At 45.3% G+C, this 16,460-nt stretch overlaps 1 protein-coding gene and 1 non-coding gene across 2 annotated transcripts in view; both read right to left on the bottom strand.

Annotated features, from left to right (window-relative positions):
- Window positions 1-16,460, bottom strand: part of LOC124775809 (transforming growth factor-beta-induced protein ig-h3) — a 311,145-nt gene that overhangs the window by 288,767 nt on the left and 5,918 nt on the right. The gene's annotated exons all lie outside the window — the stretch shown is intronic.
- On the bottom strand, window positions 15,812-15,886 carry Trnas-cga. The gene has a single exon. It is a non-coding gene; the product is annotated as a tRNA-Ser (tRNA).

Below are 16,460 nucleotides of genomic sequence, written 5' to 3'. Positions count from 1 at the left end.
GATGAAGGCCAATTGAAGGCCTGTAACCAACCTGATTGTGTGCTAGACACAATGGACCTACACCTGGAGTTGTGGTCTGGTGTGCAATTTCATGTGATAGCAGGCGCACTCTCGTGCTTTCCCTCGCACCCTGACTGCAAATTTGTACGTCAGTCTGGTGATTAGACCTGTTGTGCTGCCATTCATGAGCAGCATTCCAGGGAGTGTTTTCCAACAGGATAACGCTTCCCCACATACCGCTGTTGTAACCCAATACGCTCTACAGAGTGTCGACACGTTGTCTTGGCCTGTTCGATCATCAGATCTGTCTCCAGTCGAGCATATAGGGGACGTTATCGGACAAACAGCGTTAACCGCCCATGTACTGACCGAACAAGCGCAACAGGCATACAACTCCATCTCAAAAACTGACGTCTGGCACCTGTACAACACAATGCATCCGCAACTGCATGCTTGCATTTAACATTATGGTGGTTATATTGGTTACTAATGTACCAGAAATTCACATTTGCAATGACTTACCTCACGCTTACATTAAACTGTGATCTTGCAATATTAATTAGTTAAATATATTACCTAGATAAATATATTTCCAAAATTTCACTACTCTACATTGATTATTTTTTTATTTTGCGATTTTTTTCCGCCAGTGTATTTTAATCTCTCTGTTGCTCATTTGTTCTTGGCTTCCTGTACAGACGGCTATGCGCGGAATCTTACTGGCCACATTATCCTAAAACCAGACTAATGTTTCAGCGTGTAATGTGGCGTTAAGGAAGTAAGCTCTTCAACGTGGTGAGGAAAAAGGGCAAATGGTTAAAGTACGAGAACATTAATGGGTATAGAGCTTTGCGATATTGTCGGCGGCGCAGTTGGTTGTTGGTAATTACAGAATTATTTTTATAAAATGCTCTATTTTACCCAAGTTTAAACAAGACAAGAAAGTTGGACATATTTAGTCTCCATCGTGATGCTGGTGTTGTCGCCTAGAAGCTACGTCGTTTGTTATTCCTCCCATGGCCAGCCGCTGTGACCGAGCGGTTCTAGGCGCTTCAGTCCGGAACCGCGCTGCTGCTACGGTCGCAGGTTCGAATCCTGCCTCGGGCATGGATATGTGTGACGTCCTTAGGTTAGTTAGGTATAAGTAGTTCTAAGTCTAGGGGACTGATGACCTCAGATGTTAAGTCCCATAGTGCTTAGAGCCATTCCTCCCATGATTGTTAGTATTACGCAGCAAACACTAGTGGCTATAGTTTAATCGTTATAGTTTCCACGTTCTGCGTATGGAACGTTCGTGTAACATTACGCGGTTAAGGAAAAAATATGGATAACTATGTGGTCTTTCTTATGATCTAATTATTTATTCTCCAATCTGCCATTTGAGTTCCTGCATACACATAAATGTGTTTTCACTCATAGGAGAGATAGAGTAAAAAAAAGAGCGCACAAAAGCGAAAACAGTACATTTACCCGCACAGGCGGATAAGAGTACGAATTCAATCTGGCAAGAGTTCGCTCGTGAAATTTTTCAGCAGCAGTCACGTAGATAACGTACTACATCTTAATAATCCGTTCAACCCGCTTTCCACCATTCATTATACACTCCTGGAAATTGAAATAAGAACACCGTGAATTCATTGTCCCAGGAAGGGGAAACTTTATTGACACATTCCTGGGGTCAGATACATCACATGATCACGCTGACAGAACCACAGGCACATAGACACAGGCAACAGAGCATGCACAATGTCGGCACTAGTACAGTGTATATCCACCTTTCGCAGCAATGCAGGTTGCTATTCTCCCATGGAGACGATCGTAGAGATGCTGGATGTAGTCCTGTGGAACGGCTTGCCATGCCATTTCCACCTGGCGCCTCAGTTGGACCAGCGTTCGTGCTGGACGTGCAGACCGCGTGAGACGACGCTTCATCCAGTCCCAAACATGCTCAATGGGGGACAGATCCGGAGATCTTGCTGGCCAGGGTAGTTGACTTACACCTTCTAGAGCACGTTGGGTGGCACGGGATACATGCGGACGTGCATTGTCCTGTTGGAACAGCAAGTTCCCTTGCCGGTCTAGGAATGGTAGAACGATGGGTTCGATGACGGTTTGGATGTACCGTGCACTATTCAGTGTCCCCTCGACGATCACCAGTGGTGTACGGCCAATGTAGGAGATCGCTCCCCACTCCATGATGCCGGGTGTTGGCCCTGTGTGCCTCGGTCGTATGCAGTCCTGATTGTGGCGCTCACCTGCACGGCGCCAAACACGCATACGACCATCATTGGCACCAAGGCAGAAGCGACTCTCACCGCTGAAGACGACACGTCTCCATTCGTCCCTCCACTCACGCCTGTCGCGACACCACTGGAGGCGGGCTGCACGATGTTGGGGCGTGAGCGGAAGACGGCCTAACGGTGTGCGGGACCGTAGCCCAGCTTCATGGAGACGGTTGCGAATGGTCCTCGCCGATACCCCAGGAGCAACAGTGTCCCTAATTTGCTGGGAAGTGGCGGTGCGGTCCCCTACGGCACTGCGTAGGATCCTACGGTCTTGGCGTGCATCCGTGCGTCGCTGCGGTCCGGTCCCAGGTCGACGGGCACGTGCACCTTCCGCCGACCACTGGCGACAACATCGATGTACTGTGGAGACCTCACGCCCCACGTGTTGAGCAATTCGGCGGTACGTCCACCCGGCCTCCCGCGTGCCCACTATACGCCCTCGCTCAAAGTCCGTCAACTGCACATACGGTTCGCGTCCACGCTGTCGCAGCTTGCTACCAGTGTTAAAGACTGCGATGGAGCTCCGTATGCCACGGCAAACTGGCTGACACTGACGGCGGCGGTGCACAAATGCTGCGCAGCTAGCGCCATTCGACGGCCAACACCGCGGTTCCTGGTGTGTCCGCTGTGCCGTGCGTGTGATCATTGCTTGTACAGCCCTCTCGCAGTGTCCGGAGCAAGTATGGTGGGTCTGACACACCGGTGTCAATGTGTTCTTTTTTCCATTTCCAGGAGTGTATTTATCATACTATTCTCAGTCACCACAAATGAATCCTTAGCGAATGCATTTTTTTACGCAATCATTCTGAGCAGCTACGAACAATTTCCTTTTCGCAGAAAGAGTTTTTTTCTGTTCTAGAAGATGGTTTCCTTCCCCCCCCACCCCCCAGATATCCCCACCCCCATCTCCTTCCTCATGTTTCTGTTCGAGAACATTGTTCACGGTGTGAAAGAGAGTATTTTACAATTTTGACTCCCCCGTTTACTTTTATTAACAGAAGACAATTTTTGCTGGGTGCATATCAGAAATTCGCGAGTGCCCTGGCACGCTTGCATTCATGGACTCTAGCATTCCCAAACGTGTTCCTGGCTGGGTTTCCTTCACTGGACAACTGTTTCTAGCTGACGTGATCTACAGTTTCGTGTCTTGCTGGAACTCGAGAAGGGACAGATCCCCCGCCGAATAAACATTATAGGCATATACAAATAAGTAAAGGGCTTTTGCTGCCACCTCTACTGTTGCCGTCCGGTAGCAGGCACTTCCGAATAAACCACTGCAGTGGTGAGCATTATTGACCGGAAGGTCACTAGTTGACAAACGCATTGTTGGGCTCCACCACACGATAGCTGCTACCACATCGACAATGGAGCAGTTAGCTGTAGACTTACGGACCAATGCAATAATGTGAGCTGCAGTGATTCGTTAACACCGCGTAACCCTTTGACTACCATCGGGACGTATGTGTTACAGTCTCATACTTACAGATTACACCTGTAAGTTACGCTATCCTCGAGTTTCATTGTTAACCATCGGTTCCGTATTGTCGCATCGAATTAGTTCGCGCCTGCAGACAGGCAACCCAGTCAAACGATTTGCAAAGCGGGCTACCGTCGCACCTCCCGGACACATCCTGTGAATGAACTATACCCTTATATTGAGGTTTGAGTCACAAATAAGCCCGTATTGAGCACCTGTAACGTGAGTGACAAACTTGAGGAGAGGCTCTGTCCACTGATGTGTGTGTGTTTTCTGTATGTTTCGTAGTTTTTGCGCAATTGTTTTATGAAAACCAGAACGTACTTATGAATAAACCTGTTTGTCCTGCCACCCACCCCGTTGGAACATGAAACGACGGAAAATATTCGTTTTATATTGTTACTTCTGACTACGACATTAATTAGAATAGCTACACACAATGTCTCTGAAAACAATAGGTAGTCAAAGGGTTAAATTACTATTGATTCTAACAAAAACTTACTTGAACACCACAGAAAACATTAGCAAACATCTGGTTCTTATGACTGCTATGATGGCTAGCCATTGCCAGCTTCTTGCCAAGTACAGCTAACACAGAAATAAAATGCATACTCTTAGACGATGTGTACTTTTCACCGAACTTCGCTAATACATGATGTGGGTATAAAATAACGGGCCCATTGTCATAAAATACATTATTTCAAAACCAAACATATTTAGTTACTTTCACCCTCAATATAATTCCTTCTTCTATCCCGACAATGCTTATGTGAATTTTCCACTGGTGGAAACAGTGCTGGAGGTCTTCTACTATGAGCTCCTTGATGACACGCGATACTTTTTCTTTCATTGCTTCAACGGACTGAAACCTTATTCCTTTTAATGTAGATTTGAACTTGGGCAATATATAAAAGTGACATGATGCTAGTTCACGCAAACAAGACTGTTGGTCTAACACTGGGACGTTGCAATTCTCTAGAACCCTCTTATCAGACAACGCAGTATGAGCCGGTTCAGTGTCTTGATGCGGAACCCACGACTTATTCTTCCACAATTCGGACCTTTTTTTCTTATGCTCTCACGGAGTTGAGCAAGAAGCTCAAGGTGGTATTGCTGATTAATAGTTTCACCGTCAGGAACCCACTGAAGATACACAGTTCCATGAATACTCGAAAAAAAGATCATCACTTTGAATGTTGATTTGCTCATTCGAGGTTTTCCCGTTCTCGGTGAAGTTGAGGCCTTCAAGTGCATGGGCTGACGCTTAATTTCGGGATTATTTGCAAAAAAACCAAGATTCATCTCATATTATCACTCTTTCCAAGAAATTACGGTCGTTTACAATGGTATTCAAAGTGTCGGTACAAACATTTTCACGAGTTTCTTTTTGTTCGATCGTGAGAATTTTCAGCACCAGTTTCGTACAACTTTTCTCATGTTAAGATGGTTAATTAAACTTTACTAACGCATTCTTAGTCAATTCCTACAGTTTCAGCAATGGATCGTATACTCAACCGACATTCGGGTCGACTCAGATAACCTACTACTCTTTCGATATTATCATCAATGCTGAAGGGCGTCGCGGGCGTGAGTCATCTTCAACGTCTTCTCGGCCACCTTGGAAACGATTGAACCCATCGATAACTCGCGTACGTGATAAAACAGCCCGGCGCCAAACACTTCTTTTACCAGCAGGTTTTCCTAGTTTCACGTGAAACTTCACGAGAATTCGTTGCTCTATTATTAAACTATCATTTTTTCAGCAAAACAAAACAATAGCTGTTACGCAAACGATGGCCACGGCTGCAGTGATTTGTCTACAGACACAAGAGATGCCGCGTTTTACTGAATGCTTCACAGCTATTGGTCGTTCATCTTTGGCGCATGTGTACTTACCCTGGAACAGCACCATTCGCGTTATTTTATAGCCATATCTAGTATATATTTTTGCGAGGAGGTAAATGGCTCTGCGAGTAGGAACTGTAGCGCTTGACAGAATCATGAGAGTAAAAGGAAAGTTTGAGCGGTGTAAATGTGTGACAGACGCCTAACGGTGCTTCAGCTGATGAAACGGAACGCTTTCTGCGCACGCGCCGGTTTGGCATGTATTCTGGCCTGCTGTGAGAGTGTGTAAATACTCCTGTTGCGTTTGTGTTTATGGAGCTAGGCGAAGGAGGTGTGTGAAACGTGAAACCAATACACAGTGCATGTCATTGAGTAAGCGTCAAGAAGGGGCTAGCCTGAACATGTTAGCTATATCACGCCAGAATACGGGTTCATAATCTAGTTGCGAAAATATTTATTCTTTTCCATTATTTCATTTTTTCCGCTTTCTCCGGACCAAGTGCTGGGATCGGATGCTGAATACGATTTCGCGCAGAATGCTGTATTTATTTATCGGTATCGCGGTTCCGGTCAGTCACGGCATCTCGGTGGAAATGATACAATAGTTTAACAGGGTTAAGTGCGAATTTGAAGTCTCATTGTGCGCCTCAGTTGGAAAAAAGAAATAAAAGCTAAGTATTCGTGTCCTGTGGCACACAGGACGCTGGGAGTGGCTCGACTGTGATATTCATGTTGCTGACGTTCTTTTGAAGTGATGCAAAGGAAAGACCGGAAATCGTTATCGTCCAATGCAGGGGTTCTCAAGTTTTTCCTCTGGCGGAATACTTCGAGAATCGAGGTACTCTGATGGAACACCTTGTTTATTTGGAAGATTAATAAATTTTTTAAAAATGAGAAAAAGTTGAAACTTCCTGGCAGATTAAAACTGTGTGCCGGACCGAGACTCGAATCGGGTGGTAGGAGACGAGGTACTGGCAGAAGTGAAGCTGTGAGGTCGGGGCATGAGTCGTGGTTGGGTAGCTCAGATGGTAGAGCACTTGCCCACGAAAGGCAAAGCTTCCGAGTTCGAGTCTCTATCCGGAACACAGTTTTAATATACCAGGAAGTTTCATATCAGCGCACACTCCGCTGCAAAGTGAAAATCTCCCCAGGGTGTGGCTAAGCCATGTCTCCAAATTCAAATGGCTCTGAGCACTATGGGACTTAACATCTGAGGTCATCAGTCCCCTACAACTTAGAACTACTTAAAGCTAACTAACCTAAGGACATCACACACATCCATGCCCGAGGCAGGATTCGAACCTGCGACCGTAGCAGTCGCGCGGTTCCGTACTGAAGCGCCTAGAACCGCTCGGCCACCACGGCCGGCTACAATGTCTCCGCAATATCCTTTCTTTCAGGAATGCTAGTTCTGCAAGGTTCGCAGGAGAGTTTCTGTAAAGTTTGGATGGTAGGAGACGAGGTACTGGCAGAAGTGAAGCTATGAGGACGGGGCGTGAGTCATGCTTAGATAGCTCAGATGGTAGAGCACTTGCCCGCGAAAGGCAAAGGTCCCGAGTTCGAGTCTCGGTCCGGCACACAGTTTTAATCTGCCAGGAAGTTTCATATCAACGCACACTCCTCTGCGGAGCGAAAATCTCATTCTGAGAAAAACTTGTTTTAGTCAGTGATTACTCTAATTGTAAACCATAACTAATAGCAGAGATCATAATAAAATTAAAAAAAAATTAGTTAGCTTCGTCAAAGTGACGAAAAAAAACGACATGTGATTAACGGATCTTCGTGGAGCACTTTCTCATTTCCACGAAACATGCTTTAGGAAGCCCTGGTCTAATGATGCGTCTTTCATGTGGCGTCGTGTTGTAGCTTAACGAAAGTCAGGCCTTGTAATGGTCGCGTTTCCATCAAAGAACTGTTTTAGATTTAGTAATACGTCCATGTTACTCATGAAACTTGGCCTGCAACGGATTTTTAAAGTGCAAACAGCTTACAGAGATGAGTACAGGTTTTCTGATCCGTAGACAACGGGCATCAGAAAGTATATACCCACTTTGCAGAAGTCGAAAATGTGAACTGAATGCAGTAGTAACCGAGTAATCCTTTATTTCAGTCTCGTATGTGAGCAAATGGTGTATTCCATGGAGAGGCTCTTGGTTGGGAAGAAACAATAAAATTACATTGGGTGCATGAAGTCTTAAGCTGTATAAAATATTGTAGTGCAAACTCTGTATTTAACGCGAAATCCTTTACAGCAACCAAACTCAGTAGTTAGTCGATGCACTGAGTGACGTTGTGGTATATAGGAAGCAGAAGTTCCTCCGTATCTCGTGTTATAATTAGAAGAAACATCGGAGTACAATCTGGTGAACAAGTGATATGCAATTATAGCGTAATTCGTCTCTTTACCTTGAAGATTAGTTACGACGATGAACATTGCTTTCATTAAGTTACTTTGCTGCGGGCAGGCACCACAGTCGTAGAAAATCTGTGGAATGGTAACGTTTTCCACTACTGACCGGATCAGCTATTACGTCAGTTCCAAGCGGTTGTGTAAAGGCCTAAGCAAAAACCTCCAAGGCATCCAGCCACCAGCATATGGCAGGCATACTTAAAATTTGCAAGGAGTCATGTATACAGTCGGTATAAAAACAATCGCAGATGAAACGGGGAAACCGCCCAGTGTGAGTAAACTCTCATAAAGCAAGCTGTCATAGCACCGGAAACCGTGTGACAGGCAGTTAACACCAGCAATTAATTACACGTTAATGCGCTGTTGTAGTTCGTGTGAACACGAAAGCTCCAGTCACAAAGGTGGTAACTGACAGCTCGGAAATGTTAATCTATCTCACTACTTTCGGAGTCAACGAGAATTTTCTTAATAGTCCGCTGTGCAAGCACAGACATTACCGTTGATGTACACAAAGAAGTTACTTAAGTGTCTATAGAATAACCAGGTAGCAGAAACCATCACAAAGACGCTAATATTGCATTATATTCATTCCACATGCTGTTTCATACCACTTGAAAATGGCTTATTAGCCGAAACTGGCCAACAGTGGAAATAAATAGAAGTAACCACTTCACGCTTTAGTTAAAGACATTCAAGCCATCTGCCTTGGAATCAAGTGGCGTGTGCAATTCGTATACACAGTGGGGTCCGCCATCTTGTTTAGGAAAAACAGATATTGAAAACTCGATGACGCAATATCTTCTGGCGTATTATAAAAAGATCCGTGTACATCAGCTAGCTGGTGCCGTATGACGCCTCTAGGCACAACAAAGACCACACACCGTTACGAAACGATGGGAAATACGCCCGGCCCTTTCTGTTTCCTTCGGGTCTCTCAAGGATACTTCTCGCTGATTATAGAAAGTAGTATTTTGAAATTCGAAACAGTTTGATTATACGACATTAAGTCATATTTTCTAATAGCTATTGCTAATTATGTATCTTTTTAGCAGTCTCTCTGTATAATTTCTTATCGTCTTATTACAATACGCGCAGTATTATCGCAAAACAGCTCGTGTGTAGCCGAAACGTTCAGTTGGTTTTGTGTATCTCCAAGTGGCTACTATTTCATCATGTAGTCGTTCTCCAGAAAAATATCTTAGAGACACGCACCACAGATACAGTACATTGCCACTGCAGATCAGAAAGTTCCGTGTTTCATGCGGGTCGCTGGTGGAGCGACTCCTGAATGAAACAGAGAAGCTTAGGCCGGCGGTGCTGTGTTCGAGGTTGGAGACCTGTTTCACATTGTTTTAAGCCGGTCGTCAAAGCCCACGTTACCTTTCTTCGTAACTCACAAATACATTGCCTTCCCTGGCGCAAACAATCCAGAGTATTACTTTGGTTACATCACAAACAATGTGATGACGCCCCTCAGTCCAGGTAGCTACGTTTGCTTCAGAATGATGCTGCATGTATTCACATAACGTTTACCACTGAGTAGCCGGCCTGGGTGGCCGAGCGGTTCTAGCCGCTACAGTCTGGAACCGCGCGACCGCTACAGTCGCAGGTTCGAATCCTGTCTCGGGCATGGATGTGTGTGATGTCCTTAGGTTAGATAGGTTGAAGTAGTTCTAAGATCTAGGGGACTGATTACCTCAGAAGTTAAGTCCCACAGTGCTCAGAGCCATTTGAACCATTTTTACCACTGAGTAAAGCCTCAAAGTTACTATCACCACGCTTGATACAAGAATTGCCCAAATCATGAAATTTGGCGTCATTCTCCCATGTGCGTGCGGTTTCTTCCACCTTAGTCCTCATTTCCGATCGCGTTGCTCTTGTGCTATTAGTTTTTGCCAATTGATTTCCTATTTTCCAGTACTCAGACAGGTGGCTTCTATCACCCGTCTCCACTAAAGCACTATAAACTGGCATCGTCATCAATAAAGTTATCAGAAAGTAAGCGAGCAAGATAGCAAAGAGGCTAACGCATTGGACTAAATTTCGGGCGAGTAAAGTGACAATAAGAAATATCTACGGCGACATCTAGCAGGAATTGCAACAGTTGACCTTCTTCCTGCTCAAAACCATTCTACATGAACAATTTACGAAGTATTTTACTGATACGTTCATCTGTAGCATGTAAAGAGCCTGGGTTTTCCTGTTGCTAGAAGTCATCCTGGAAAACCCAACGGAAGTTTCTGAACTTGTTCGTGGCAGGTGAAAGAAATACAAAAAAGTGATCGACCTGCTTCTCCTGAAAATAATACTACAAGACGAGACTTATCCAACGAAACATTCCATTACTGAAAACTAGAGCATTCTTATTTAACTTCAATGGCGTGTCTTCTTCTTGAGGAAACTGTTTTTAGATTTCGTATTTCTCCTTTATCTACAGTGTGGCGTAGTGCAAATTCTACAGGCGCGATTACAGTTGTTCTTTCACAGAGTTTCGCTCGAAAAAGCACTGATATGAATCAGAAATCTGACACTACCTCTCCCTCTTCTCTTTCCTCTCCTCCTCTTTCGCCCCCTCCTCCACTTGAATGTTGGTCGGCTCTGTTTCTGCCTCTGAAGTCCAACACAAGCTTGTAAGTGCGAGTTTGCTGGAGAACTGTTATCAGTGACTGAAAAGAGTACTTCTGTCGGGGGTGGCTGATACTCGGAGAACTACCCTTTGGAAACTAAAATCAAACAGACTTTCATAGACATTAAATGTCACTCTGCGCGTCTGACACCGTTTTGATTTCTTCCACTTACGGTTCTTAAGTAAGGTCTTTTTTTTTTGGGACATGACTAATGCTAAGCCTACACCATTACCTTCGCGAGAAAAAGATGGCGACCCTTGTTATAGTACTCTTTAATATCTCTACAATCTTTGGTAATAGGTGTAGCCCACTGTGGAAGGAACTGGTTAGGGTTGTGGATATATGAGTCATCAATGCCTAGTCACCCATGCCCCAAAACTTTCGAAAGGGTAGCCAGGCTGCATGGATGTCGCCTCTGACGTTTTGCAAGTTGTCACACTTGATGCGAAATCTACTACGTGCATTTCAACTCCAGGGGCTGGGTGCGCTGTTACAGATAATTAATTCTGAGTTACCTTTACTGCAAGCAGTAACAGGTTGGTACCAATGGGCACTAGAATTGCCATAGCGGGAGACTGTTCTTATTGTTACGGTTCTCATTAAAATTAGACAAACAAAAACGATACGGTTTTCTAGCAGCTTTGTTTATATGTTCAAATCCAAAGTATCTGTGCCCTTTACGCAAAGACCCATTTCCACGTTATTAAGGAACCTCCGAACAACGTAATCTCCTCTAACTTAACTCCATTCTTTTTTTGTAGTTCTCTTGGAAGATATTTTGCGGCCCACGATGAACGCCGCACGACACGTTGTTCACATAAAACCAAGTATGAGTGATTGGTGTGACCAGATAAGTCCTTTCCAGTTCTCTATGGCCCACTGTTGGTGCCACTTGGCCCATTGTAATTGGGTGACAGCGTCGGCAGGAATGAGCGAGGGTCTGTTGCAAGCATTTCTACTTCAGTTATCCGCGTGACACAAATCTCTCCAGAATACGCATTGAGAAACGGGGCGATGGGAACCAGCGGTGTAGTACTGTAGCAGTTTCTATTTATCGAGAAAGGAATTTTGTGGACAGTATTCTTGACACACTTCGGCGGTTGCCAGACCGTTACGATAGTCTTTCACCCGCAGTGCCGACGTGAATTTCTTGCTAATGACGGAGTTTGCCGCTACCCGTTAACTGGAATAATAGACGCGGCGGCAAAAAAGCAGAAGTTCCTACTTAACACACTTGATGACTTTTGGGAGGCCGAAGCCAATCAGTCGCTTCTCACACTCCGTCATTCGGCATTTGTCCTCGCATTAAACGTGATGAATGGAATAGGCGCTACACTCAAATCCTTATGGCCATTATGTACACTAAGGTAAATTTCCAAATAGCTCCACTCAGTGTCACAGAATGTACAGACCAGTCATTGCTCACGAGTTGTAGCTTGATTTGGTGAAAACTGAGGTCAGGCAAACACCAGAGCAAGAGATACACGATCAGTATTCCTGATAATGAAGTATTTAGCCTCGAATCGATCTGAACGATTACTGGATCGGTACAAAGTTTGTTTTCGTGCTATTCAAAAGCTTTGCCATCAAGAACTGTCAGCCTTTTTCACTCTCCGTTGGTGAAGCTATTAGTCTGCAAAAAACTAACAATCCTTCACGCTCGGTAAATGTTATAAAATCGTACATACGTCTAGAAGCCAATGACTTGAAATCTCGCTAACGTGCAGTGTGAATTTCGAAACTGTGTTCTTTAGAAATTATGAATGAGATTCGTCACCTCAACTGTAAAGGACAATTCACAGTAGACGACAAGGGAACTTTAGGGAAGGGGGGGGGGGGGGGGGGAAACATCAACATCAAATAGCGGCGAGTTCACACTGGACTGAACGTCAACATAACGTCACGTCACTTTGCCCCGCACTGAATCGCGAAAGTGGCGTTATGAGACTCCGACCATCTTACAAGAGGTAAATATACAGGGTGTCCCCGGAGGAATGGTCCGTATTTAGGGATATGACAGAAACGATCGTTCGGGGCAAAAAAGTCTAGTAAACATGTGCTGTAAAACACATACCTTCAGAGCTATGAGTACCTATTCATTTACTACACTGTGAAACAAATCCTTTCTACTGCAAGCTCTTTTCTTTCGATATTTTGAGAGGTGGTGAAAACAAGAAAAAAATACGTAGTATACATTGGTTCTACAGGCATTCCTTAAGAACTACGAGCATTTGTTCAGTGTAAGAGATGTATTGCTTCCTGTCATATCTCTGAATACTGACCATTCTTCCTGGGACACCCTGTACAGAGGTACGGAAGTGACTGGGATTTTGAATCAACGATGGGATTTCTAAAGTAACTGGCAATGATAGTTTATTATTGCCAAAGAGTAATCCATACGGATGTCTCTGACAAAGATAGAACGGTGAATTTTCCACAGTGTACGAAGATGACTTCCCGCTGTTCGAAAGTCTTTTTTAATGAAATTTTTTTCATCTTTGTCCTTATTTTACACACTACTGGCCATTAAAATTGCTACACCAAGAAGAAATACAGATCATAAACGGGTATTCATTGGACAAATATATTATACTAGAACTGAAATGTGATTACATTTTCACGCAATTTGGGTGCATAGTTCCTGAGAAATCAGTACCCAGAACAACCACCTCTGGCCGTAATAACGGCCTTGATAGGCCTGGGCATTGACTCAAACAGAGCTTGGATGGCGTGTACAGGTACAGCTGCCCATGCAGCTTCAACACGATACCACAGTTCATGAAGAGTAGTGACTGGCGTATTGTGGCGAGCCAGTTGCTCGGCCACCATTGACCAGACGTTTTCAATTGGTGAGAGATCTGGAGAATGTGCTGGCCAGGGCAGCAGTCGAACATTTTCTGTATCCAGAACGGCCCGTACAGGACCTGCAACATGCGGTCGTGCATTATCCTTCTGAAATGTAGGGTTTCGCAGGGATCGAATGAAGGGTAGAGCCACGGGTCGTAACTCATCTGAAATGTAACGTCCACTGTTCAAAGTGCCGTCAATGCCAAAAAGAGGTGACAGAGATGTGTAACCAATGGCACCCCATACCATCATGCCGGTTGATACGCCAGTATGGCGATGACGAATACACACTTCCAATGTGCGTTCACCGCGATGTCGCCAAACACGGATGCGACCACCACGATGCTGTAAACAGAACCTGGGCTCATCCGAAAAATGACGTTTTGCCATTCTTGCACCCAGGTTCGTCGTTGAGTACACCATCGCAGGCGCTCCTGTCTGTGATGCAGCGTCAAGGCTAACCGCAGCCATGGTCTCCCAGCTGATAGTCCATGCTGCTGCAAACGTCGTCGAACTGTTCCTGCAGATGGTTGTTAACTTGCAAACGTCGCCATCTGTTGACTCGGGGATCGAGACGTGACTGCACGATCCGTTATAGTCATGCAGATAAGATGCCTGTCATCTCGACTGCTAGTGATACGAGGCCGTTGGGATGCAGCACGGTGTTCCGTATTACCCTCCTGAACCCACCGATTCCATATTCTGCTAACAGTCATTGGATCTCGACTAACGCGAGCAGCAATGTCGCGATACGATAAACTGCAATCGTGATAGGCTACAATCCGACCTTTATCGAAGTCGGAAACGTGATAGTACGCATTTCTCCTCCTTGCACGAGGCATCACGTCAACGTTTCACCAGGCAACGCCGGTCAACTGCTGTTTGTGTATGAGAAATCGGTTGGAAACTTTCCTCATTTCAGCACGTTGTAGGTGTCGCCAGCGGCGCCAACCTTGTGTGAATGCATTGAAAAGCTAATCGTATGCATATCACAGCATCTTCTTCCTGTCGGTTAAACTTCTAGTCTGTAGCAAGTCATCTTCTTGGTGTAGCAATTTTAATGGCCAGTAGTGTAAATAGTGTAGGCTTTTCATTTGTCCAAGTATAGTAAAACTTAATAATTTTTGGATTGCAGATATGTGTTCTCTTTCAGGATACAGCATTCAGAGGAGTAATGGCCAACGGCCTTGCCGCATTGTTAACTTCGGTTCCCGTCAGATCAAGTGAAGCGTTGTCGGGCTTGGCTAGCACTTGAATGGGTGACCGTCCGAGTCTACCGAGAGCTCTTGGTAAATGCGGTGTACTCAGCCATTGTGAGGCCGATTGAGGAGGTACATGACTGAAAAGGAGCAGCTCTGGTCACGAAAACGGCTGGGAGAGCGGCGAGCTGACCTCATGCCCCTCCATATCCGCATCCAGCGACGCCTGTCGACTGAGGATGACACGGCGCTCGGTAGTTACCGTTGGGCCTTCATGGCCTGTTCGAACGAAGTTTAGGTTTTTTGTTTCATAGGAATAATATCCGTCCACTCCTGCAAGCTTCTGAAAGCATCACGGAAATCGATCTTAATGCGCTATCTGTGGTGTGCCAGACTGGCATTGCAGCCCATACACCTGCCCAACGCGAGCTGCGCGCTACCACAGCACACCTTGCGAACTCACTTAGAGGCCCAGCTTGCAGCACTTCATGCTGTAGAACCTCATCCAAACCGGGAAGAGACTCTCCCGTCTTCTTCACCACAGTGCTCAGGCACTATTACACATCTCTTTTACAAAGAATACACATCGTTGAATCGCGTCTCACGTTGAGACTGTGAGCCGCTCCAGGGCTCTAGCCAAGATACGTGACTTCCGTGGCAAGTTTGCTAGTCGAGTACGTCTCGCGTTCAGATCTTCAGTTTGCCGAGCACTTTCCCCAGTTTCTTCTGAACTCTGAATGTCTTACTGTATAAAATTTTAATTTGTCACGCGTGCTCAACGTATTAATGGATCATCGGACAACTGTAATCAATAAAGTGATGAGGATTTGAATTTCCTGACAGTGTACAACACAGGAGAATTCTCTCACCACCTCAGCTGTCCGAGAACATCTAATGGTCCTTCCCATACAACAGAAAATATTTGCCTGGTTTCAAGTCACGGTTCCCCACACAGAGCTAATATGTCACAAAGTTTCATTATACCGCACACATTGCTGCAGAGCAAAAGTTGCATTTTGGGAAGATGCTGCTATTTTTAGATTGAGAACTACCTGTGTAGTAAAACATAGCCCGACGCCTGTATAACGGTGAAGCTACAGAAAACAGGAGATTAAAACTGTGTGCCGGACCGAGATTCGAACTCGGGACCTCTGCCTTTCGCGGGCAAGTGCTCTACCAACTGAGCTACCCAAGCACGACTCACGCCCCGTCCTCACAGCTTTACTTCTGCCAGTACCTCGTCTCCTACCTTCCAAAGGCAAAGGTCCCGAGTTTGAGTCTCGGTCCGGCACACAGTTTTAATCTGCCAGGAAGTTTCATATCAGCGCACACTCCGCTGCACAGTGAAAATCTCATTCTGGCTACAGAAAACACATCACCTAATGGATTCCACATAGAATTCCTGCAACGTCATTTTGTCAGTTTGTTTCACCGTAAATGTGCGTGAAAAAAAAAGCGGTACTGGAGACTGCAGATTGTCTTTACTGCATTATGATCAACTTGTGAGAATATGTCTTTTTCTTGCGTAAGGCAACGGCACAAAAAATTTCATTATTATGCTGGACGGCCACGATAGTCTCTTGTTCTGTTAGCCCGTCCTGGAACGCCATGCCTCGATTGGTGGACTGTGAAAATGTCCAGTAAACGGAGAGAAAGTTTAAGATTGCTATTCGGGGTGACTGATGCGCCCAACTCTCCTGGCTGTAAATCAGTGCTACAGACAGTGCTGAATTTCTGGACGTACGTCAGTGTTGAACGCCCTAACTCCTG

This window comes from Schistocerca piceifrons, chromosome 2 (assembly GCF_021461385.2).
Source record: "Schistocerca piceifrons isolate TAMUIC-IGC-003096 chromosome 2, iqSchPice1.1, whole genome shotgun sequence".
Lineage (NCBI taxonomy): Eukaryota > Metazoa > Arthropoda > Insecta > Orthoptera > Acrididae > Schistocerca > Schistocerca piceifrons.
The sequence above is the reverse complement of the archived record's forward strand: the minus strand, read 5'-3'. Positions and strand labels throughout refer to the sequence as shown.